Source organism: Schistocerca nitens, chromosome 2, assembly GCF_023898315.1.
Source record: "Schistocerca nitens isolate TAMUIC-IGC-003100 chromosome 2, iqSchNite1.1, whole genome shotgun sequence".
NCBI lineage: Eukaryota > Metazoa > Arthropoda > Insecta > Orthoptera > Acrididae > Schistocerca > Schistocerca nitens.
Window position 1 is genome coordinate 677,695,564 of NC_064615.1, and position 24,629 is coordinate 677,720,192.

Below are 24,629 nucleotides of genomic sequence, written 5' to 3' on the forward strand. Positions count from 1 at the left end.
AGTGCACTCAACAATTGTGTTGCCTGCCACACGAACTCTGTAAAGTGATGTGGCAGCTGGCAGTCAGTGCTGAATACAGACACGTGCAAATACTGTATTTTCACTGCTCTATGGGAACTCGTCTTTGTTGCATTTTTTCCGTATCGTAATTAGCACGACAACATAACGTTCATTCTGCTGAAGAACTTGATTTCCACAAGTCCTTAATTAGGAATCTGCGAGCGGTAGTAATGCATGCAAGGAAACAGACCGTTGGACAAAAGAACTGACAGCTGCCTACCTTTTATATTTCCGATAGTCCCAACGATAAGGATCTGGTGTCATATTATGCTTTAGAACCCTAAAATGTTTATTCTTTCACTTTATACTAAAACAAAAGCTATGATAGGAGAAGAGGAAATGACTTACATGCTTCTCAGAAACTTCAATCTTTTGTTTTTATTATTTCACTTCATACTAAAACAAGGGCGTTGATATGAGGGGAGGGAATGAAGTATACGCTTTCAAGACATAATATTTCCTTGTGTGCTACTACTGCGTACATGAAAACTCTGCAATTAATTTTTGCGTCTTAGATAAACTTTGGTATCATCTCATATTACTTTGTGAGAAAGTTCCTATTTTTTTGGGATTCAAATAGAGTGGACATTTCGTCAGTGGTAAATATTCTGATGACTAATGACATGATATCCGTTGCAATTGCTTCTTCGAATATATTAGAAAGGAAATGGAAATGCCGTGTGACTAGGGCCTCCCGTCGGGTAGACCGTTCGCCTGATGCAAGTCTTTCGAGTTGACGCCACTTCGGCGACTTGCGTGTCGATGGGGACGAAATGAAGATGATAAGGACAACACAAGACCCAGTCCCTGAACGAAGAAAATCACCGACCCAGCCGGTAAATCAACCTGGGCCGGTAGGTATAACATTCCGTCGCGCTGACCACTCAGCTATCAGCGGCGGACTGCAGAAGTCAGTCCGGTTGTTCGTCGGTTCTTTTTCCCATTCTTCTGTGATATTGGTTCCTTGAATTTTGGATGTGTCGAATTTTTGAATGAGGGTTTTTTGATGTAAACTCTCTTCGGAGAGAATGTGACATTAACTGGTGTGAGGTAATGGTGTGAGTCAATGTTCACGCCTTGTCGGACATGAATATCGAGGATGATTCTGTTGTGGGCGCAGGAGATAGCAACGTGGTCGATCTGGTATTCACCAAGATGCTGGATCGGTGATGGTCATATTTCCTGTTTTACTGGTTTTTTCATTTTGAGGTTGAATTGTTGGCAAATGTCTATCATAATATGCCGTTGGTATTAGTGTTTTAGTGTGCTGAATTTTTACCGATTTTTTCCACGTGGTTTTTTCTGTTCCAAATTCAGCGTTGAAGTCTCCCATTAGGATTTTCACGTCATCTTGGTGAATTTTGTTCATGATTTTTTACTTTATTCCTGAATTTTTCGATATTTTCGGGGTTCTTCTTATTTTCGGTGTTGGTTGTGGCATGTGCATTGATGAGTGTATATTTTTTATTGGCGCTCTGAATCGAGTCGATTGTTGATGGGTGTTATTTCTTTGACAGAGTTGATGATGGATCTGTGTACGAGAAATGCCATGCCGAGTATTGGTGCGCCTTTCGCTACCTTTTCTTGTGCATTGCCCCTGAAGATGCGATGGTTTCCGTAATGCAAGGTTTCATTGTCAGTCACGTTTCTTTTAAGACCAAGGATGAGGATTCCTTGTCGGTCGATTTCTTATGCGAGATTATGTAGTTTTCTGTTTGGATCACTGTATTAATATTTAGTGTTACAGTGCATGTTTTCTGCTTGTAGTGAAGTTTACCAGAGGTCTCCTATATTCTCTGCTGTGCTAGCCTGGACTCCCCAGAATCCGAAAGTCCAGCCGAGCTCATTGAGCTGACAGACGCTGATCAGGATACCGGTGATTTCCACTTAGACGTGTCTGGGTTTTGGGTTCAACGGGTTGAACAGCCGTTGAGGATTGTGTTAGTATTTGGTCCACCCCACGTATTTGATTTCCTCGGTACCAGCCATATCTGGGAGTCTTTCCCCTATACGCCACCAAGGTAGACACCATGTAGAGGATCTAACATCTAACAACCTCACATGGGGTTATTACTATTATTATTGTTATTATTATTATGTTGTCATCAGCAAATCCGATATGGTGTAACTACCCATCACTGAAACAGATGTGTTTTGTTCGATTCAATATTTGCGTCACATAAATATAAGTTATAATTAGGTTACATTGCTGCTAGTAGACATATTCCTCACTTTTCTTAAACAGTTGCTACCTGTTACTTCATCAAAGGAATTTATGTATGCAGCATTGTTGGAATACAGACGTTCAAATTATCGGATTCCTGTGATTACAGGTCGATACCAGGTCGTTCTAATTGGATTGAGCCAGTCAGTCTTAATGTGGATTCCCGATTCTGTAAACCACATTCCTAATCCGACTGTTGAATCTAGATCACGAATCTATGACAGGGACTGAATTCCTAAACACCATGGAAAATACTAATACAATGTGCTTATGGTTCAAATGGCTCTGAGCACTATGGGACTCAACTGCTGAGGTTATTAGTCCCCTAGAACTTAGAACTAGTTAAACCTAACTAACCTAAGGACATCACAAACATCCATGCCCGAGGCAGGATTCGAACCTGCGACCGTAGCGGTCTTGCGGTTCCAGACTGCAGCGCCTTTAACCGCACGGCCACTTCGGCCGGCCAATGTGCTTATTACAAATACGTTATTTAAATACAAATATATGAAGTAACAAGATAATAATTTATTTACAGGACCACAGCCCCATCCATCAGAGCAGAGCAGTGCGAGATTGGTTTCAGGAGCAAGACAGGATAAAGCTGTTGCCGTTTGTTCCACGATCACCGGACCTCAACCCGATAGAGAATATGTGGGCAGAGCTAACGAGGTCATTGCCATGTGGACATACAAATGCAAGCGACCTATCTTTAGACGAATATAGAGAACGTGTGGTGGGAAGTAAACCATCACGCTACACTAACGAGGACCTTAGTAGAATCAATGCCTCGACGCCTTCGAGAAATCTTAAATAATGATGGTTACTAGAAGTAAACTCGTCCACAAAACCCATGTGGAAAAATCATCTGATAATCAGTCAAGCTTTGCTCTGTCGCAGCACTTTAGTATACAAGTCCATTTACTTTCAGTCTAATCCTCATAACTCTTGCAGCGCAAAGTCATCCACTCCACGCCAACTGAGGAACTGATTGGCGCATATGTTGTTCGCCAGACAGCAGTCGTCACACTCACTGAATTCAATGACTGGACTGTGTGTGTGTGTGTGTCTGTGTTTTCGTGTTCACGCACAATATGAAGCAATACCATTAACATTAAAGAGACAAGCAACAATAAATATTCAAAAAATATACCTGTATTTTAATGCAATGGCTAGTTACTACAAACTGGATTTTTTTGGAAGGTTTTTTGTTGTTTTTTATTTATTTGTTTATTTTATACAAATGGATAAAGGAAAGCCATTCCTCTTCGGGTACTTAACCAGGATAGTAGAAAGTCGTCCCGTTACGACATAATTTTTCGATGGCTGTCGTTTCGTTGCTGTGTTGTTTCTGTTGTTTGTTCAATCTCATAAAAAAGAAACTGAAAAGAGGTGCGAATGGTTACTTCTCATGTCGTCGATAATCCAGCTGCGAGGTGGCTTATGGAATGCGCTCCATAGAAAATTAGAAAAATTCCCTGTATTTAGAGTTCTTGACGATCGCGCAGTGTCGTTCGTTGAGGTAATACCAAAAATCGGGTACTGTTTTTTTTTTTGCCATTACCGAATAGGTAGTGAACAGCGAGGCCGCTAATCCACGTCACAGAGTTCGTTTTTGCTCTTGGGAGATGCATCTCATCGAGGAAAAGAAGTGATCGGGTAGTTATCCTGTTGGGAGTCTTAACGTGTGAGAAAAGCCAATATCTGACGCACCAAATACCAAACGTCCTTTGCCGACCCGCATATTCATCCGTGTCAATCTCTTGGCATGTGGCACACAACGGTGAGTCGGCGAGGTGGATGTGTTGTAGGCGGGACTGGCACAACTGTTTCCCATTAACAGTTACGTACCATGCAGATTACACGTCAAAAAATGGTTCAAATGGCTCTGAGCACTATGGGACTCAACTGCTGAGGTCATTAGTCCCCTAGAACTTAGAACTAGTTAAACCTAACTAACCTAAGGACATCACAAACATCCATGCCCGAGGCAGGATTCGAACCTGCGACCGTAGCGGTCTTGCGGTTCCAGACTGCAGCGCCTTTAACCGCACGGCCACTTCGGCCGGCAGATTACACGTCAGTATCAAGGGTGGTGGCATTCACTGCCTGCCACACAGCACGCCACTTTGTAGTGGGGTGTTTGCTTTCACTCACATTCGGCGTCCCGTTCAGTTGCATGGCAGCATATATCGCCCTCGTCATCGTCAAGTGTGTGGGTAGTAGTGCGTTATGGACGTAGCTTAATTCAAGGAAGAATTGCCTAATGTAGAAGAAAAATGCTGGGATGTCCGATTTCATCACTGGGTGCGAGTGAGGTTGGTCGTAAGGCTTCCAGTGACAGACTTGTGAGGCACGTCGGGCTTCGTCGCCACAATTGCAGGTGACAGCTAACGAACAGGGCCTTCGCTATGATCTGAACATGGCAAAGGCCTAAACCGCCTCTGCTTCTCGGGAGGGTTAGGGACTCGTAACGAATATTAAGTAACAAGCTCGCATTAACAATGGATCCCAAAACCGCCAATATGCGGTGAGTAGTTGGTATCGGGAGTATCTGTTCAAAATGGGGGATACGGGACGCCAAATAGACGTTAGCATATCGCGTCCGTTGCAGGAGGTCTAGATGTCTAAGACGGTGCTCACTTATTCCTGTCCTCATCTGATTCAACAAACGCCTGTAGTTAAGGGCTGTGGAACGTTTCATATCAGATGTGAAACCAATGCCAAGACAGCGGATTGTGTCACTGATTCGTAGCGTTGCGACGCTCTCGTCGGATATACCTCTGCCTATAGACAGGGCGTGCGATTTGTGGAGACTGAGATTGCTCCCCGATGCCGCGCCGTAGGTCGCCACCCACGCCAGTGCTGTACGAACATCATTACTGCGAAGGAGGAGTACCATATCATCTGCATAGGCAGTGCAGCAAAAAGTGTGTCCACCAAGGGACATCCCAGTCTGGCGTTGTCGGAGGCCGCAGAGGAGTGGTTCCAGGGCGAGGGCGTACAATATCGCCGAATGAGGGGAGCCTTATCGCATCGATCGCTGGATCTGTATCGGCGGCGTCAGAGGGCCGTTATATAACACCTTGGACGTCGCGCCGCGTTGGAGACGCATCGGTACCTCAACTATGATGTCCGGATACCCCATGTGTCGCAGTACCTCCATCAAAAATGTGTTATCGGCTCTGTCAAAGGCCTGGCTAAAGTCGAGTGAGGCCAAAACTCCTGGCAGTTGGCGAGCTTTGCCTGGCGCGATCATATCTCGGTGTCGGCACCGTGCAGTGGGAATATTATGGTCACCTCCAAACGATACCTGGTCCTGCGACACAACACATTGTACCGATCGCTATAGGCGTGCCGCCAGAAGCCGGGTGAAAATCTTCATGTCACTGTTGAGTAAGTCAAGGGGCGATAATCACTGATCCTGGATTCGCCTCGTGGTTTGTGTATGGGCACAATCAGTCCTTTCTAGGCACGCAGTCCGGAACCGTGAGACTGCTACGGTCGCAGGTTCGAATCCTGCTTGGGGCATGAATGTGTGTGATGTCCTTAGGTTAGTTAGGTTTAAGTAGTTCTAAGTTGAGTCCCATAGTGCTCAGAGCCATTTGAACCATTTGAATCAGTCCTTCTAGGAACGCCCCAGGGATCTGCGTCGTGGGAGACATAAGATCGCGGCAAATATCAGTCCATGCTGGTGCCAGCAATTGCTGATATGTCCGATAAAATTCCAGACCAAGGCCATCTGGTCTCGGGGACTTATGAGTAGCCCCCGCCTGTATTGCTTCAGTGATTTCCTCTTCCGTTACATCTGCAGTCAAATCCGCTGCCGCTGTCGGAGAGATCGTGCCATAGGTGAGTTGAGAGACTTCGGCGATCACCTCTGGGGGATGTCGGTGTTCCGAGTACAGCGTAGTGCAGTGAGCATGAAGGGCGTTTCCTATATCACGCTGGGTATCAAGGCGTCGTCCGGCTTCCGTCGTGATAGCTTGGATCACTGTCCTGCGTCGGCGCCGTTGTTTTGCAGTGACGTGGTACGTCGACGGTTCCTCGTCTTGAGTGCGCACTCTGACGATCGCACCCTCAAGTTGGCAACGTGTTAATCTGATGATCTGTGCCTTGGCACGGTTCACCGTTACCTGCCTTGCAGGTGAGTACGGCAATGTTGTACATTCCCTTAAGATGCTGCAGTAAAAGTCCATGGTATGTCTCTTCCATGCTCCTACATCTCGTCCGTAACCTATCAAGGTCATCCGGAGGGCTGGTTTGGAGCAGAGTAACCACTACGACAGTGTAGACCGGTAGGTGCGACGTCGGCGGCTACAGGAATCCCACGTGTTCTGTGTAAGGCGTAGACATTCCTGAGAGGCTACGTGGGAGACATTCAACTTCCAAGGACCACGGCTGCGCTATACCTTCTGGCGGCCGAGGGTGATGGCACAAATGTAGCCCTCGTGGTCAGAAAACGCTGTGGGCCAAACTTCGGCAGCTCTCGTCCCCACAGCTATGGAGCGCGAGGTATAAATCCTGTCCATGCGACTGTAGGAATGGCTGGTGTAGTGCGTATATCCGGGCCGATCGCCACAAACATGTTCCAACGAGTTCATCAATTGAAGATTATTTATAACTGTCGCAAGTTCTGTGCAGGGAGAATGATGTAGTAACTGATCCTTAGGTGCTTGGCTACAGTTGAAGTCCCCTCCGAATATCAAGGCGTCCTGACGGCCCATAAAGAGGGGCGTGATTGTATGAGCGAAAAAGGTGGATCGTTCGCGACGCCGACCAGATCCTGATGGCGCATAGATGTTAATAAGTTTGACTCCTTGGACAGTAAGAGCCATGCCTCTGGCTTCATGGAGATACTCGACGTCTTCTGCGGATATACCTTCGCGGAGGAGGATCGCCACACCACTGCCATTGGCAGACGCATGTGAGACCCAAGTCTTGTAGCCATAGGGTCGCTTGAAGTCTGTGACATACACCTCTTGAAGGAGCGCAATGTCGATGTCTGCTGCCTTGAGTAGATCCTGTAGCATCGCTAGTTTATGTCGGACACGTATGTTGTTGATGTTAATCGTAGCTAGACGGTACGTTTGGTTAGCCACATCGGCAACTGGGTTGTTTAGGAGGCCAGGTGTGGGCGGCAGGGGCGGCCCCACAGAGGCTGGCGATACAGCCGTAGTCACTGTGGTTGGTCGGTGCTGGGTACAGCCGATGGAGCATCTCTGCCTTCGGCATCCTCCTGGTGCTGTGGCTCATCCTCGACATCATCCGCCCAAGAATCAGATGCAGCAATTGGTTACTGTTGATCAGTGCTGTCAGCAGAGCGCTCGCGCGCATGTTCAGAAGCAGAAGTGGTGTTGTCAGTCCGAGGCTCGGAAAATGTATTCGCCGTAGCATCGTGACGAGAAGGGTGAGTTGTGGTGGTAGGGTCCTGAGTGTCGTCCGACGCCGGATCTGCGTCCGGGTCACACATCCGAAGCAGGCAATCATCGGATGGGGTATGGCGCCGTTTCTTGCGTTTTCGAGGGGACCGTTGTTTTCGTACATGTGGTCTGTGTCAGAGTGCGGGCGGCAATCGTCTGACGCGGTCTCCATTGGTAGGAAGGCAGAAGTAATTTCTGGTTCGATTTCCATCTTCTCTTGAGGCTCGTCTCGGTGGCACAATTGATCACCGTCTTGAGGTAGTTCTGCCGATGACGTCGTGGAGGGGGATATGCTGTCCGCCACAATGTCATCGACCATTGACTGCAATACGGTGTTTCGATCCTGGGCGGGAACAGCTGTTGCGGTTGCAGCCGTTGCATACGTGATGGGGAGTGAAGTAGGTGTCGCCGGGGATGGAACTTCATCAACCGGTGTCTGAGTCAGTCGGCGTAGAATACAGGCCGATCGGACATGTCCTTCCTGGCCAAAGCAACACATGGCCGGCCATAGCCCTGTGACATCTTCTAGCAAGAAGCTGACTGGTGGAAGTGACAGATTTCGTGAATATGTTAGTGACAGTGATGATATTAACGAAGTACTGAATATTGGATTATTATCTTCTGTGCTGAAAGAAAGTGTTCTGTGCAAAATGTGTTCTAGTGTAGGAGTGGGACTAAAGATAACAAAGCACTTTGGTTTAGCTTGTGAGATGAAGATAATCTGTGCATGTTGCAAGTATCAAGTGACTTTCTACAATTCACATGCCAGTCTCTTTGGTGAAAATGGACGATCTAGAGTGTTTGATGTGAATGTTCGACTTGTGTATGGTCTTCGATCCATTGGAAAAGGGTCTGCTGCTGGTAAACTGTTTTGTGGTTTTATGAACTTGCCATCGCCTCCAAGCAAATTCGGGTACTACTGTGAACTGGTAGGATCCTCTGTTGAAGATGTGGCTTTGAAAACCATGAAGGAAGCAGTGGAGGAATCTGTAGAAATGAACGGTGGTTCTAGGGATTTGGTAGTGGTATTAGATGGTTCCTGGCAAAAGAGGGGTCATAAATCCCTGAATGGGGTTGTAACTGCTACTTGTGGTGATAGTGCAAAAGTGATAGATGTTGCAATATTATCAAAACATTGTAGGTGCAAAAATAAAACCAAAAGAGAGCACAGTGGAACCTGTGAGGCAAATTTTAGTGGATCAAGTGGAGCAATGGAAGTGGATGGAGTGAAACAAATTTTTGAACGTTCAGTTCCCAGATACAACGTTAGGTACAAATACTACCTTGGGGATGGTGACTCCAAAGGTTTCAAGACTATAGAGGAACTAAAACCATATGGAAATGAATTTGTAGTTGAAAAGTTGGAATGCATTGGGCATGTGCAAAAGCGTATGGGTGCACAGCTTCGAAAGCTCAAACAAACTTTGGGTTCAAGTAAGCTCAGTGATGGGAAGACAATAGGAGGGAGAGGCAGCTTACTGATGAGGTGACTGGGTTAGTGGTGTTTAACGTCCCGTCGACAACGAGGTCATTAGAGACGGAGCGCAAGCTCGGGTTATGGAAGGATGGGGAAGGAAATCGGCCGTGCCCTTTCAAAGGAACCATCCCGGCATTTGCCTGAAACGATTTAGGGAAATCACGGAAAACCTAAATCAGGATGGCCGGAGACGGGATTGAACCGTCGTCCTCCCGAATGCGAGTCCAGTGTGCTAACCACTGCGCCACCTCGCTCGGATGAGGTGATTGATCGTCTACAGAGATACTATGGGTATGCTATAAGGCAAAATACTAGTAATGTTAGTCACGATAAAGGATGACAGCCAAAAACAGTTGCAGGCTAAAAATTTATTACAATTCTTGACCAAGGTTTCGGTACATATAAATATACCTTCATCAGAAGTAAAAAATCTAAAATTACATCATGCAATGGAGATTAATAAAACAATTGTGCCAAAGGCGTCGTCAATAATTAAGACATCTTCTCCATTTGTACAACATGACTATGGGCACCGGGTCAATGCAAACAGTTTAGCACGAGTACTTCGCCTACAGCTGTCATCCTTTATCGTGAAGAATTTCAACAGTTGCTGTTGCAGCCATGTTTAAAATCTTGAGTAATGTTAGTGACATGTGAAAAGCAGTGTGGGCATTGTTCCTTCATACTGCCTCTTCCAATGAATACCCTCAACACAGCCTGTGCCCAAAAGATTCCTGGTGCAAATATAATGCAAAAAAGGACTATGATCACAAACATGGTTTGCCAGCAGCTGTGATAAATGCAATAAAACCAATTTTTCATGACTTAGCACAGCCAGAATTGTTACACAAATGTCTACACGGAAAGACGCAGAATCCTAATGAGAGCGTAAACAATTTGATTTGGAAAGTGATTCCTAAAAGGGTGTTTGTAAGCATAAAAACACTGCACTTTGGCATTTATGATGCAATAGCAACTTACAACCAAGGGAACAGTGTGAAGTGTGAAGTTCTGAAGACCTTAGGATTTACAGCTGGGGTGAACACTGTATGAGCACTAAGCAATATTGACAGAGAAAGGATAAGAGGAGCAGAAAGAAGAGAAAGGCATATGAAGTATGATGGAACAATAGGCCAGAAAAGAAGACAGAAGAGGAAGCTTTTGGAGGATGAAGAAGAAGACCCTGATAATCCATCCTATAGTGCAGGAATGTATTGAGAAACTTTGATAGCCATTTCCCGTAAATTAGAACTTTTGGAATATAAGGAACATTTTCTCAAAATCCACTCAAGCTAGAGAGATGAAATTTTTATACAGCACTCCTAGTGGTCAAACTTACATTGTAACACAGCCATTTGGCAATATGTTCAGTAGTTTCATTTCAGTTTAATTATAAAGCAATTATTTGTAAAAAAATTTGGGTCATTAATAAAAAAAAATAATTGGAAGGAAACTAGAAAAGATACTCCAAAATCCCTCTGTCATAACTGCAATACTAAACCACTCTATATGTAAAAAAAATTCAAATTTTTCTATTTGGTAGTTTATTCATAAATGTTCCTCAAACTTAGTGATTTTAACATGGGCAGCATAGGCACCTCCGGCTCCCCTTAAGGGAAGCATGATCGATCCGTTTCTTGTCTCTCAGGCCCTGCCCCAGGGTGCAATTTTAAGCCCCATCTTGCATACGACGTATACTTATGATTTAGAAAGAACGATCACTCTCTCGACAAAAAATTTACAATATGCAGACGATTTTTGTGTTTATTCAAGTGCAGACTCATATATTCAGGCTAAAACAGAGTTACTCACATCTATAGAAGACATCGACGAATGGCTTTCTAACAATGGCTTGGAGATCTCGTCTGAGAAATTAGTGATCGAAACTTTTTATAAACCGAACACTGCTTGCATTGTTTGTCACGCCACATGTGGAAAGATAAAGTCTCACGCTCGATTCCTCGGTATGGTATTTGACTCTCGGCTCAGCTGTGCGCCTAACTTACAACCTATTGTTGATAAATGCGAGGAGGGATTAAACGTAATTCGCTCTCTCACTCGTGTATGGTAAGGAGCACATCAATGTATTCTATTCATGAAGTATCGACGGATTATTCAATGTGGATTGGACTATGGTTGTATGCTGTATCACAATGCGCCTAAGATTTACTCTTCAGTTCGAAGGCATTCGTACCTGCCTTGGTGCCATATGTTCGACGCCTGCAAATGCTCTTTTGGTGGAGGCAGGAGAAAGGCCTTTAACCATCAGACGTCAGATGCTGTGAGATAAATTTTTCATTCAAGGAATGGCCTTTGTGGAATGTCTTGTCTACAAAAGTAGAGACCGCATTTACCAACTACGGAATGCCTCTGACAGAAGATCTAAAATTCCTGCCGCCTGCGTAAGCTTTGACTCTTGGTATGCCGTCACACGTTCTATGCGATGTTCTTCATATTTGATTTTATGATCTTGACACTCTCGGTTACCGTATTCCAGTCTATTATTATGACAACCTCGCTGAGTGTGAACGAAAATTTCACATTTAATTGCCTCACTGAAGCTCAGTGGCCTGGTTATATCTATCTATGTATTGATGGATCCAAAATTCCACAGGAGGAGTATACAGGATGCACTTTTTTATGCCTTCAGATCCAAATTAGTGAAGCATGCAAACTGTCTGGAGGTGCTCCAACTTTTACGGCGGAGTCTGTGGCAGTTTTGGGAGCAATTAAGTTTGTATCTTCTATTTCCTTCTTGAAGATATTAATCGTGTCCAACTCCCAAAGCGTTCTTATAAACATTCAACGCCGATGATGGAATAAAATTACCAACCGTTATATTTTGGATGTGGTACTGGAATATATTCGCTGTTAACAGGGAATCATTCTGCTGTGGGTGCATTCTCACGCTGGTATCCGCTATAATGAGGAAGTTGACGGCTTTGCGAAGCAAGCTGCATCTGCAGGAACTGTTCTCGATGTGAAATTACCGTATACAGACTACTTACGTGAAGTCAATAACCATGGAAAACAGCAGTGGCAAGATATGTGGAATGTTTCCCAAAAAACGAAAGGTGGATATAACGCTACATTACAACCTCAAATTATTACAACGCCGTGGCTTATGAGAACGCATTTGGACCAATCTACGATTTCCACCATCATTCGATTCCGTTTTAACCCTGCCTCGTTTGCTATGCACTGCATAGAATCAACATTTGGGATTGCTCTGCATGTGTGTGTGTGTGATTCCGAGTCAGAAGCTGTTGTAGACCATACTTTGTTTTCGTATTCCAAATTTGACAATGAACGATTGAAATTTCTGAGGCCTTTGATGATTTTGGGTTACCTTCACCCTCAATCAGTGTCTTCTCTTTTGGTTTCTAAAGACATTCTCGTCTGTATAAAGTGATTATCAATTTTCTTAAGAGTATAGGGAAAAATCTCTAGGATTCATATTTTCATTTATCGGTATCAGTTATTGTTAAATTTAAGAAGTATTGCGAATTGATTACATAAGTATGTCTAGTTTACTTATCAGTCTATTTGTTAAACTTTTTTGTGGTAAAAGCTTGAGATTTCCACTCTGTAGTTATACATTTTTGTAATTTCTTTGTACAATTATGTAATATGTGTAAACATGTGATCTCGATGGCTAAGTAGTGTGCCAGCTCTGGAGGCCAAATGAAACGGAATTAACAAACAAAACAAAAATGAATATTTTGATGGGTAGTGCAACATGTTGGACGAATTGTTACAAGAGGCAGCTTGACGTCAGTGACTTGAGAGAAAAACGGAACGTCAGAAAGCGGGTGCCACAGGAATAGCTCGTATGTTCTAGAGACCTCACCAGAATTACTGCTCATTACTCGACAAAGCGAACCGTGAACCTCGCCGTAGCGCTGAGTTGGTCACGTGGCTGCCTCGTTTTGGTATAGAGCAAAGCACTCAGTTACCTCGCAGCGCGAACGCAGAAAATGATGACGGAAAATGATCTCGCGGACAGCCATTAATTGAAGAATATGAATGGAAAATATTCTAGAGCCATTTTTTTTTCAAAAACTCGTTTTCAGTGCTCTTCTGTTCTCGGTACTTTGTTGCATGTCCCTAGACTTGTCCCAATTGTTAAATCGTGAAGAAAACATTTCCAACATTCATGTACGTCAGTGTCTTCCTTCCGAAATATTTACTCACAATTGTTGTGACAGCTAAAACTATGAATCCCTTCTATGTAATTCTAATGCGTACGACTGACTTCTTGGATTTTAAAGATACTACTGAAATATTTTTGTCAATGCAGATGTGTAAGATCTCCTAATGGCGCATGTGAAGAATGATTATCGGCAAGCCTCTGTAATGGCTCTAATTTCTCGAATTTTCTCCTAGTGGTCATTACGCGAGACGTATGTGGGGGCGAAGTAATGCGTTGTTCTACTCTTCTCTCTCGAAATTTCCATAGTAAATCTCTCCGTGACGCACAACGCCCCTCTTGTAACGTCTGCCAATGGATTTTGTCGAGCATCTGCGGAACGCTCCCGCGCTGGCTAAACGATTCCTTGTTGAATCGCGCCGCTCTGCGTTGCCACCGATGTACCTCAGTGTCTTCCTTCCGAAATATTTACTCACGATTGTTGTGACAGCTAAAACTATGAATCCTTTCTATGTAATTCTAATGCGTACGACTGACTTCTTGGATTTTAAAGATACTACTGAAATATTTTTGTCAATGCAGATGTGTAAGATCTCCTAATGCAATATGATCAAATTGTCTGCTACTCCTACCAGCTGAAATAGCTATTAAAAAATCTTGCTGTGGAACAAAAATATGCACATATTTTAATGAATTCAAACGAGGAAAGACCAAGACAGGTGAGGGTGGACACTTAAAAGTTACAAAACATGCTTCTCATGCATTACTCCTTTCCATTGCGGCACTTGCTTGACCTGCGCTCTGCAGCCACATTTATAATCAACCAAGTTAAAATGTGTGCACTATACTTCTGTTCGGAAATCACTTGATTGCTGCACTCTTATTTCTGAACTTCGGACTCTTTATGCTTTGTGTCTGGCCAAAACCAGTAATAGTAATAATAACCATAATAATAATAATAATACTGTGTACAGCACCATAGTATGCCTTATGTAGTTACTGCTGTGTTGTGCTGTCAATTAATTGATTTACCTCTTTCGAAGTCAATAATGAAACAGTTTCTGGACTACTGTAGATATTACGTACAACTTGAAGAAGATGTTTTTTGAGATATTTAGCATTTGTCAGGTTTGTGTCTCACTTTTATCTTCATCGATGTACGGGAGAAAGCAAAATATATGTTTGTAGTGGGTGGACTGTGTGAGGAATCTGTAACCTCCACCGCATTAATGCTACTAATTGAGAAAAAGTAATTATTAATAAGTTACGTAATCAGAACTAGAGTCTTACAAAACTGTGATAGTAGTAATGCTCTTTCGAAAATAGTTTATAGTTTCGTGACTGAAACAGAACTGAATCGTTTTGTTTTTATCCCCCAGAAAATTTCATTTCACCCCTCAGGAAGTAATTGGAACCACTGGTCTACAGGGTGTATAATCTGCACCCTAAAGGTTACGAAGTCTCTAAAGAGGTTTTCCAGTTCTGCATCCCATCAACGTTTCTCATAAAGATATAAGTACATACTCTCATTAAAAAAAAGAAACAGCTCCTCGAAGGACTTGTACAAATCGGTCACAAACTGATGTTCATAAGATATCGACGGAAAAAGCAAAATTGTAATCTTTCACGGCCAATGGATGAATGTGTGATGCTGCAGCACAATTTTACCGCGCAGCTGGCAAAGATAGTCGATACCAGGGCAGAAAGTCTCGGCGAATTTCATTCCGCGTTCACAGTTGGACAGCAACTACGTCTTGCAGACAGGAGCTTGAAGAGTATGCGCAGATGCCAGTATTTGATGGAAGACGTGTAGCTGGGCTCAAAGAAGTCGGTTGGAGTATCAGCGAATCGCTTGACATTTGAATAGGAGCGATGCCACTATTCTACGATGTCGGCAGGAACGCGTGAATCGTGGCCGAATACAGCATCAAGAACGGCACGGTCGACCTAGATTAGATCAGATTAGATTAATTATTCATTCCATAGACCCATAAAAGAGGGAATCCTCCTGGGTGTGGAACATGTCAGATGAACACATTACAAAAATGTAATTAGAAAAACTTGAGTTTCATTAATTTTAATGATCCTCAGTCAATAAACAGTAAAATTATGTACATGAATTAAATTTAAACTTCTAATATTTACAGGTTTAATACTTACATCCGCTTCCATTAAATCCATCATTCAGACATTTGCTAGTTTCTGGGCTATTACAACCAAGTATTGTCAAAAATTAAAGTAAATTATTCATTTCAGTGATCCTCAGTTAAGAACAGTCAGATTATGTACAAGATTTAAAATTAAACTACCACTATTTACAGACTTAAGACTTACATCTGCTTTCCATACATCCATCATTCACACAGTAGGTAGTTACTTGGCTGTTACAACCAAGTATTGTCAAAAATTAAAGTATAATAAATTTTCATTAAGATGGTCTACTACACTTGTTGAGAAGCTCGTGGATGGAATAGAAGAAGTTGGCCACCAAAAATTCTTTTAAATTATGTTTAAATTGTGCCTTGTCTGAAACTAAACTCTTAATGGTTGCTGGTAACTTATTGAAAAATATGCGCTGCTGAATACTGGACTCCTTTCTGGGCAGGAGTAAGTGATTTTAAATCTTCATGTATATTGTTCTTATTCCTAGTATTGATACTGTGTACTAACCAGTTAGTTGGAAAAAGAGATGTATTATTTACAACAAACTTCATTAAGGAATAAATATACTGAGAAGCTGTGGTTCTAGTCTTTCAATAGGTTTCGACACGATGTTCTTGGATTTACACTACTCATTACTCTTATTATACGCTTCTGTACTCTAAAAATTTTTCTCTGTTTGTGGAGTTACCGCAGAATATGATACCATATGACATAATGGAGTGAAAATAAGCAAAATATGCCAGTTTTTTTATATTTATATCTCCGATGTCTGACATCATTCGCATTGTAAACACAGACTTGTTTAGAGAGACGACAGTACGTGAGGACCGAGCAATAGTTAGACAGACACTCACAGCCCCGGATTCATCACTATCATCGATTCCATGTGCAACTGGTGCTGTGGCGACCACAGAGGCCATTAATAGGCGGCTGACAGAAAGGGGGCTGAGCTCACGGCTCCCCTTGCGCCGACTACCATCGACCTCTGTACTGCGCACCAACAATCCTGTTTGCAGTGGTGGGATACCAAATTTCCAGCAACCAGGAATGGTGCTCTGGGGAGCCATTTCATTTCATAGCAGGACCCCTTTGCTCACCTTTGGTACCCTTACAGCACAGCAATATGTCGACGATATTCTACGTTCCGTTCTCTTGCCCTTTATGGCAAACCACCCTGGGATTACATTTCAGCAAGATAAAGCCCGACCGCAAACGGCAACAAGAGTTCCTACTGCTTGTCTTCGTGCTGCCAAGCCCTACCTTGGTCAGCGAGGTCGCCTGATCTCTCCTCAAATGAGAACGTTCGGAGCCTTATGGCAGGTCCCTCCAGCCAGCTCGGGATTCCGATCTAACGCGCCAATTGGACAGAAATTGGCACGGTATCCCTCAGGAGGGCATCCAATGACTCTATCAGTCAGTGCCAAGCCGAATAACTGCTTGCACAAGGACCAGAGGTGGGTCATCACGTTACTGATTTCCTTAGCATGTGATGCTCTTTCTCTTGAATGAAGAATCCAATTTTTCTGAAATTGTAATCCTTTGCTTGCCTGTACATATACATCACATCTACCGTCTCTCGTTCGATTCGGGTAATTCCTTCGTGGTGCAACGTTCTCTTTTTCTGTCTTAGAGTGCACAATGTTGGCTGCACTCTGCAGAACTTGAGTGGCGCCGCTCTGCTCGGTTTACAGAGGCACCAGTGAATGCCGCGCTGCGTGCAGTCGTTCTCGGCGTTATCGCAGTCGTAACGTCGCAGTTCCTGTACCGATAAGTGGGAAATAAGTAGGGTTCACGCAGCAGACAAAACGTCACACCATTCCGTGGCAGCAAGCTGCTCGCGCTCGGGTTGCACCAGAGCCCGCACTCGGGTTTCACTCTTCACCATCCCTCACATTCGTCCACAACAACACCATTCATCTACAACGACGACTTAGATTTTAAACACGAGATTCACACTTAACGAAAATAACATGCGAATGTGCGTGAATTAACAAATCTATCGAAGTTAAGTAGCTGATATTCCTTTAAGGTCTACTGCAAATAAAGACGCTTCACTTTTGTACCGTGATAACCACCTAGAAACATTAAAAGAAGCGTCATTTACAGTAATGCAGGGATCAGAAAACCGGAGTAAATAATGATGCAGTGCATCTATTAAAGAATTATTGTTGACGAAGGGACAATCAGAATAAGATAACGGTGTATGTGGCTAACTTGAAGTGTTGTCCTTAACAGGTTATCAGAGAAAATTACCAGAGAGGAGGAGCGTATAGAGTAAGTAAAGAATAATAGCGCTACGACATTAGAAATTCAGTTACAGAAAGAGGGAGGGGGAAGGGGGGCGGGTTGTTGCCGGGGATCGGCGTACCCTGGGACTTTAGCCTAGTTTTTTTCGACCGCTAGTAATACTGATGTTCTCAAGAATTAGTTTAGCTGGAGTTTTCACTGCTGAGTTACGAGGGGAGCCAACCGTTCTGATTGCGCGGGTTGTGGGACTGAGCTTACCCATGTTATGCCACCAACGAAGCAACGAAAGAGAGCACAGTATCTGATCAAAAGTAGCGGGACACCTCCTGTGTAACGCGGAATTAACACCTAGGTCTCAACAGACGCGGGCCCATCAGTATAAAAGAGGGAAGAGTATTGCGTTGTCAGCAGAGAAGCAGTAAGAAATGGGTCAATGTCGATCAGGAGAGCCCAGTGACTTCGAACGTCGGCTGGACGTTACCTGAGGAACAAACCCGTCAGGGACATTTCAACCCTTCTTAAGCTACCTACGTCGGCTGTTGGAGATGGGACTGTGAAATGGAAACCACATCCAAACCAACACCAGGCAGCCCTCATTTACTACCGGACAGAGAATGTAAAGCAATGATCGTGCGTAGGGAGTTAAAAAGAATCGGGTACAAATGTCGAAAAGATCTTCATAAGCCACATATTTTTGTAGTCAGTGCTATGCACCACTTGTGGTGTGATGTCCGACGTCAGTAAACACTGGACGACTGGAAACAAGTAATTCCGAGTGACGAATCACGTTATACCCTGTGGCAATCCGGTGGAATAGTCTGGGTTTGGCGAATGGCTGGAGAACGTTACCTGGCATCATGTCTAGTGTCGGCAGTGAAGGTCGTATTAAGGTGCGGGAGTAGCAGATTATTGTGCTTCATAAAACGCTACAAGCGGCAGGAACTGTTTGGAGACGATGATTGATTGTATCAGCTCGACAAAGTACCCTGTCATATAGCAGTGGCTGTGACGCAGTGGTTTGTGGACAATAACATTCTTGAACTGGACGGGCATGGCCAGAGTGTCGACATGAGCCCAATGGAACACCTACCTTTTCGACGAGTTAAAACGTACACCCCAGCGTCCAACATCACTATCTTCTGTAGTTTCGGCTCTTGAGGAAGAATGGGCTGCCATTCCTCCACAAATATTCAAACAGCACATCTAAAATGTCACCAGCAGAGTTCAAGCCATCTTAAAGGCGAAGAATGGACACGCACTCTTATATATGTCCGTAAACTTATATCTGACGCTCTGGAAAGTGCGAAAGACCTTGATTACTGCTAACTGATGGCAATATACGACCTACGTGACAATCGCCAAGCGAGGCTGTTTACAAGCATATACAACAGCGCACGATGTAACTAAGTAAATGTAAATGTCGTGTGACTAGGGCCTCCCGTTGGGTAGACCGTTCGCCGGGTGCAAGTCTTTCGATTTGACGCCACTTCGGTTACTTGCGCGTCGGTGGGGATGAAATTATGATCATTAGGACAACACAACACCCAGTCCCTGAGTGGAGAAAATTCCGTCCCAGCCGGGAATCGACCACTTTTTTTTTTATCTCATTTTGTTCGCTTTTGTTCGTTGCATCTGCTCTGGGCGGACGTCATAAGACATCCGTTTAAGTTCGCTATTGATCGATTAACTCAGTTTTTTTTTTATTACAGGGGGCAGCTAACCCTCTGACCGAACACGCTGAGCTACCGTGCCGGCAACCACTCAGCTACCAGGGGCGGGACCATGTAACTCTATGCAGTGTATATATAGATAAATCAGAATTTGTCTTCGTAGCTCAGTATTTATTTTGTAAACAGCTCACAGAAATCACACAGCCGGCCGCTGTGGCCGAGCGGTTCTAGGAGCTTCAGTCCGGAACCGCGCTGCTGCTACGGTCGCAGGTTCGAATCCTGCCCCGGGCATGGATGTGTGTGATGTCCTTAGGTTAGTTAGGTTTAGGTAGTTCTAAGTCTAGGGGACTGATGACTTCAGATGTCAAGTCCCATAGTGCTCAGAGCCATTTGAACCATTTTGATCAGAAATCACACATAACAGATGTTGGACATGTTCACCACTGTCGCCAGCCGACATTCGGTTGCCATTCACCAAAATTAAAAGTACTGCAGGGGAACGTGACCTACCACATCAACTCACTCTCAGACCACTCCTGGCGTCAACGCAGAATACGTTTAAAGACAACACTCTTGCTACCAATTTAAGAGATGTTGAAGTATACCAATACAGACTTCACAAAGAATCATTAAGTCAGGATTGGTGATCAGGAAGCGGGCACAGTGAACCAGGCACATTTCAAATATATAAATATCATACAGAGAAATGTAAATATCAATCGTGATCCTTAGACAGACCAGTGGCCGAGTGCACCAACCTCGGTGAAAAAGCAACATAACCTAGGTCCCGTGATCACGGTTAAAAGTAAACCGCGTTTAAAATGTGTCTGCGGGGCACCAACATGATTTGCCCGTCAGCAAACCATCGTCAGTCGACGGTGCCTTTGGCTGCGGTTAACTCCGTGGACTGCAGTGGAAGGTGCCCTGGAGATGCAAGTATGTTAATAAGGATATGAATTTGCACACAGGTACCTCTGTACACCAGTCTTCTAGACAATCGCTTATCAGAGACGTCATTGCCAAATGCTCTCACTTTCGTCAATAAGCAGAACCTCCCTATCTGTCCGTTCGTTTATGTTTGGTGAAGTGCAAAACAAAAGAAGAACATCAAATTTTTGGAAATACGAGATGGATATACTTCCCGCATTGGCCAGTGCGAACGCATCAGTTCTTGAAAATAAAAAAAGTCACTGCTGTAATATAAAAACAGTGTCTCGTTTCGGTCATTATTTTTTTCGTTTTTTTCGTTCAGCTTGAATACCTACGTCACTTAAGTATAAAATTAATCAAATACATGCTAATTAACACATCAAATTGTCATTTTTATGAAAAATGCACGTCTTCTTATTCCTAATAATACACTTCATTCAACAATCCAGTTTTCACTGCAAACAAAAATTGTTAATACTGATATTTTATAAAAGTATTTTACGCTTCACGTAAATGCTCATACAACATCCACCTTCGTTTAAAAACGTAAACCCGCCTGGAATCGACACGCATCGCCCTTCTTCAAACGATTCTCATTTTAACTCGTTAAGTGTCGGTGTTACAGAGGATGGACAAAAGCGTGGAAAGATCAAACGAGACGAGATTTTCGCCCATATGAACAAATATTAATGAGCATTTAGCATCACAGGGTGCCCCAGAGAGCATCCCAGGGTGCCCCAGAGAGCTACAACACCAAGAAGAATCGCTTTTTGGCTTTTGGCAAGATCAATGTGTAGTTTTTTTTTTAATAGATAAGGATTAGGGATAAGGAAGGGAATTTTATTTAATTTCTGTAATAATGAGTGAGATCACCAACGAGTACGATCTTTTTACAGTTGTCAACACCTTTCACCCACACTGACAAGGGGAGGCCGCCAATTGTGAAATTCAGATTCGATTCATACTGCGCATAATAATAGCTCATGGCCAGAGGTGTAATGTGGTAAAGCACCAAGATGCACTTCTCAGCCTTTGTCGAGAAAATCGACAGTTAAAATAAACTGTTGCGGTGAAATACTCTCTGTGATTAATGTTGTGTCGATTCCCTAAGGTCTCGACACAATGAGTGGCTAGGTGCACGCGAAACTAACGCAGACGGGCGTAAATTCTGAAACAGGAGACTGGATGAAAACTATAAAGAAAAGAAGAGAGATTTTAATATACTTAACTTTAATGTAGTCTTGTTCTTGTTGAAATACATCTCTTGCATAGTAGTAAGCAATTAGCAATGATACACATGGCGCCTTGCTAGGTAGTAGCGATGGACTAGCTGAAGGCTATTTAATCTGTCTCTCGGCAATTGAGAGGAAGACGTGATACGTCTTGTCGCAAGCTATGTCGTCCGTACAACTGGGGCGAGGTCAAGTCCGTGTCTTGTGACCTGCCATGTGGTGGCGCTAGGTTTGCGATTACACAGTGGCGACACGCGGGTCCGACATGTACTACAGGACCGCGGCCGATTTAAGTTACCACCTAGCAAGTGTGGTGTCTAGCTGTGACACCACATTCCTCCCCCGCAAATCGGCGAACGGTCGTGAGATAAGGCTTCCGCCCGCCGTGGGGAGGACCCCATGTTGACGTATGCGATGAGGTGGGGAGCCTAACAACAGGCGAGGCTGTGCCACCCGCACCCGGCCATTCGGTCCGAAGGGAGCTAGGAAACGCCTGCAAACCTAGTCCAGGGTGCACGTCAACATGAGGTGTATGCGCACGGAATGATATAAGAGGAGCCGCGGGGTCGACCTCCATGTGGTCGGAGCACCCGACGGGCGAAGACGACCTCTGGTCCGGAGCGGGCAAGAAGTCCATGGCGGAGGACGGCTGGTCACGGGAAGCGAGCGGCGGCGCGTGACCCAGGGAGGCGCCATGCGGTTGCAGTGAAGCGTCCGCTGCGGGCGGCGCCGGCGGCGGCTGCGGCGGCGCGACGCCATGAGGCAAAATGGAAGGCATCGTCGGTAACACCTGGGGATGAGGCGAGCCAGTAGATGGGTCCCCAGGGCGCTGACCTGACGGCTCCGTCGCTGAAAGCAGACGGGGAGCGGCAGAACCCAGGCGACGACAGAGGCGCAGCTGATTGAGATGCCGACGCACCTCACCAGAGGCCCCCAAAACCAAATACATCGCGCGGCCGAGGCAGCGAAGAATGCGCCCTGCGAGCCAACGCCGTGAACCGCGATAGTTGCGATAATAGACAACGTCGCCAGGAGCAAAAGCAGGAGACTGCCGCAGCACAGGAACCTGATGTGGCGGATGCAGCAAAGACATCAAAGTTCGATGAGAACGACCATGAAGCAACTCAGCCGGCGAGCGACCATCGCGAGGCTGAGAGCGATATGAAGACAAAAAGAGCAACAAAGCGTCCTCCCGAGAATGCGACTCTTTCAACTTCAACATCTGTGACTTGAAAGTCCGGACCAATCGTTCAGCGGCACCGTTTGACTGAGGCGAAAACGGCGCGGATGTCAGATGTTGAATACCATTGGCCTGGCAGAATGACTGAAATTCTGCGGACATGAATTGTGGGCCATTGTCGGAAACAATAGTCTGCGGAAGACCTTCAATGCAAAAGATAGCAGACAAGGCTTGGATTGTGGCAGAAGACGTCGTGGAAGACATCCGGACAACAAAAGGAAAATTACTGAAAGCATCGACCACAACCAACCATCGAGCATTCCAGAATGGACCAGCAAAATCGATGTGCAAGCGTTGCCAAGGGGAAGTGGCTTTCGGCCATGCAAAGAATTTCCGCGGCGGTGCGGATTGTTGTTCGGCACACGCCACGCAAGAGGAGCACATATTCGTAATCGCAGCATCGATTCCGAACCAAGTACAGTGCTGACGAGCAAGCTGTTTCGTTCGCACTATACCCCAATGTCCTTGGTGAAGAAGCTTTAAGACAGAGGACTGTAACGAACGTGGGACCACGACTCGGGATTGATCATTATCGGAACGCAACAACAAAACACCACGTCGGACAAAAAGTCTCTCCTTGTGAGCAAAAAAACGGCGAACCAAAGGATCCTCGATCCGTGACTTTGACAAGGGCCATTGCGTAGCAACAAAACGCAAAACGGGAGCAAGGACAGGGTCAGCAGCTGTGGCTGTAGCTACACGACGAAAATCAATCGGAAACGATGCGACCACGTCATCGGCTTCCGAATCAATGAACATGCAAGCAAGTTCGGAAGAATCGAATGCTTTATCCTCAGCAACAGGCAAACGGGACAACGCATCAGCGTTGCCGTGCTTAGCAGTGGACCGATACAAGATATCGTAGCGGTACTGCGAGAGAAAAAGTGACCAGCGAATGAATTTCTGCGCTGTACGTGGAGGCACAGGCTTGTTCGGATGAAAAAGCGATGTCAAAGGTTTGTGGTCGGTGATGATTGTAAAGTGACGACCATACAAGAAGTCATGAAACTTGGTAACACCAAACACAAGAGCCAAAGCTTCCTTCTCTATTTGTGAATAATTTCTTTGCGCAGATGAGAGCAATTTGGACGCAAAGGCAATAGGGCGATCATGCGAGCCATCTTTGTGCGCAAGCACAGCACCGATCCCGAAATCCGATGCATCTACCATCAACAAAAGGGGTTTTCGGGGATCGAATGGCGTAAGGCAAGTATTGGAAAGTAACGCCGATTTCAACTGGCGAAAGGCGCGTTCGCATTCCGTCGTCCAGACGAACGGAACACCTTTACGGCGTAAGCGATGAAGCGGAGCTGAAATGGAAGAAGCATTGCGCACAAACTTTGAATAATAATTTACCTTACCCAGCACACTCTGTAGCTGTTTTAAGTTCTGCGGTGACGGCAAGTCCTGAATGGCACGAAGGTGCTCTGGACTCGGATGTATACCTTGGGCATTTATGACATGCCCCAGGTACGGTAAGTCACGAGCAAAAAACACACATTTGTCCTTCCTCAAGCGAAGACCATTCTGACGCAAGACCTGAAATAAAGTTCGGAGATTCTGCAAATGTTCTGCTTCTGTCTTTCCTGAGATCACAACATCGTCCAGATAGTTCGCAGCAGTAGGGACCGACGCACAAATAGTTTGTAAATATTGCTGAAACAAAGCAGGGGCGGATGCACACCCGAACGGCAGTCTTTTGAAGCGATACAAGCCAAGATGCGTGTTTACCACTAAGACGCGCTGGGATTCTTCGTCCACAGGTATCTGTAAGTACGCATCTGCTAGGTCCAATTTTGAAAAATATTTTCCC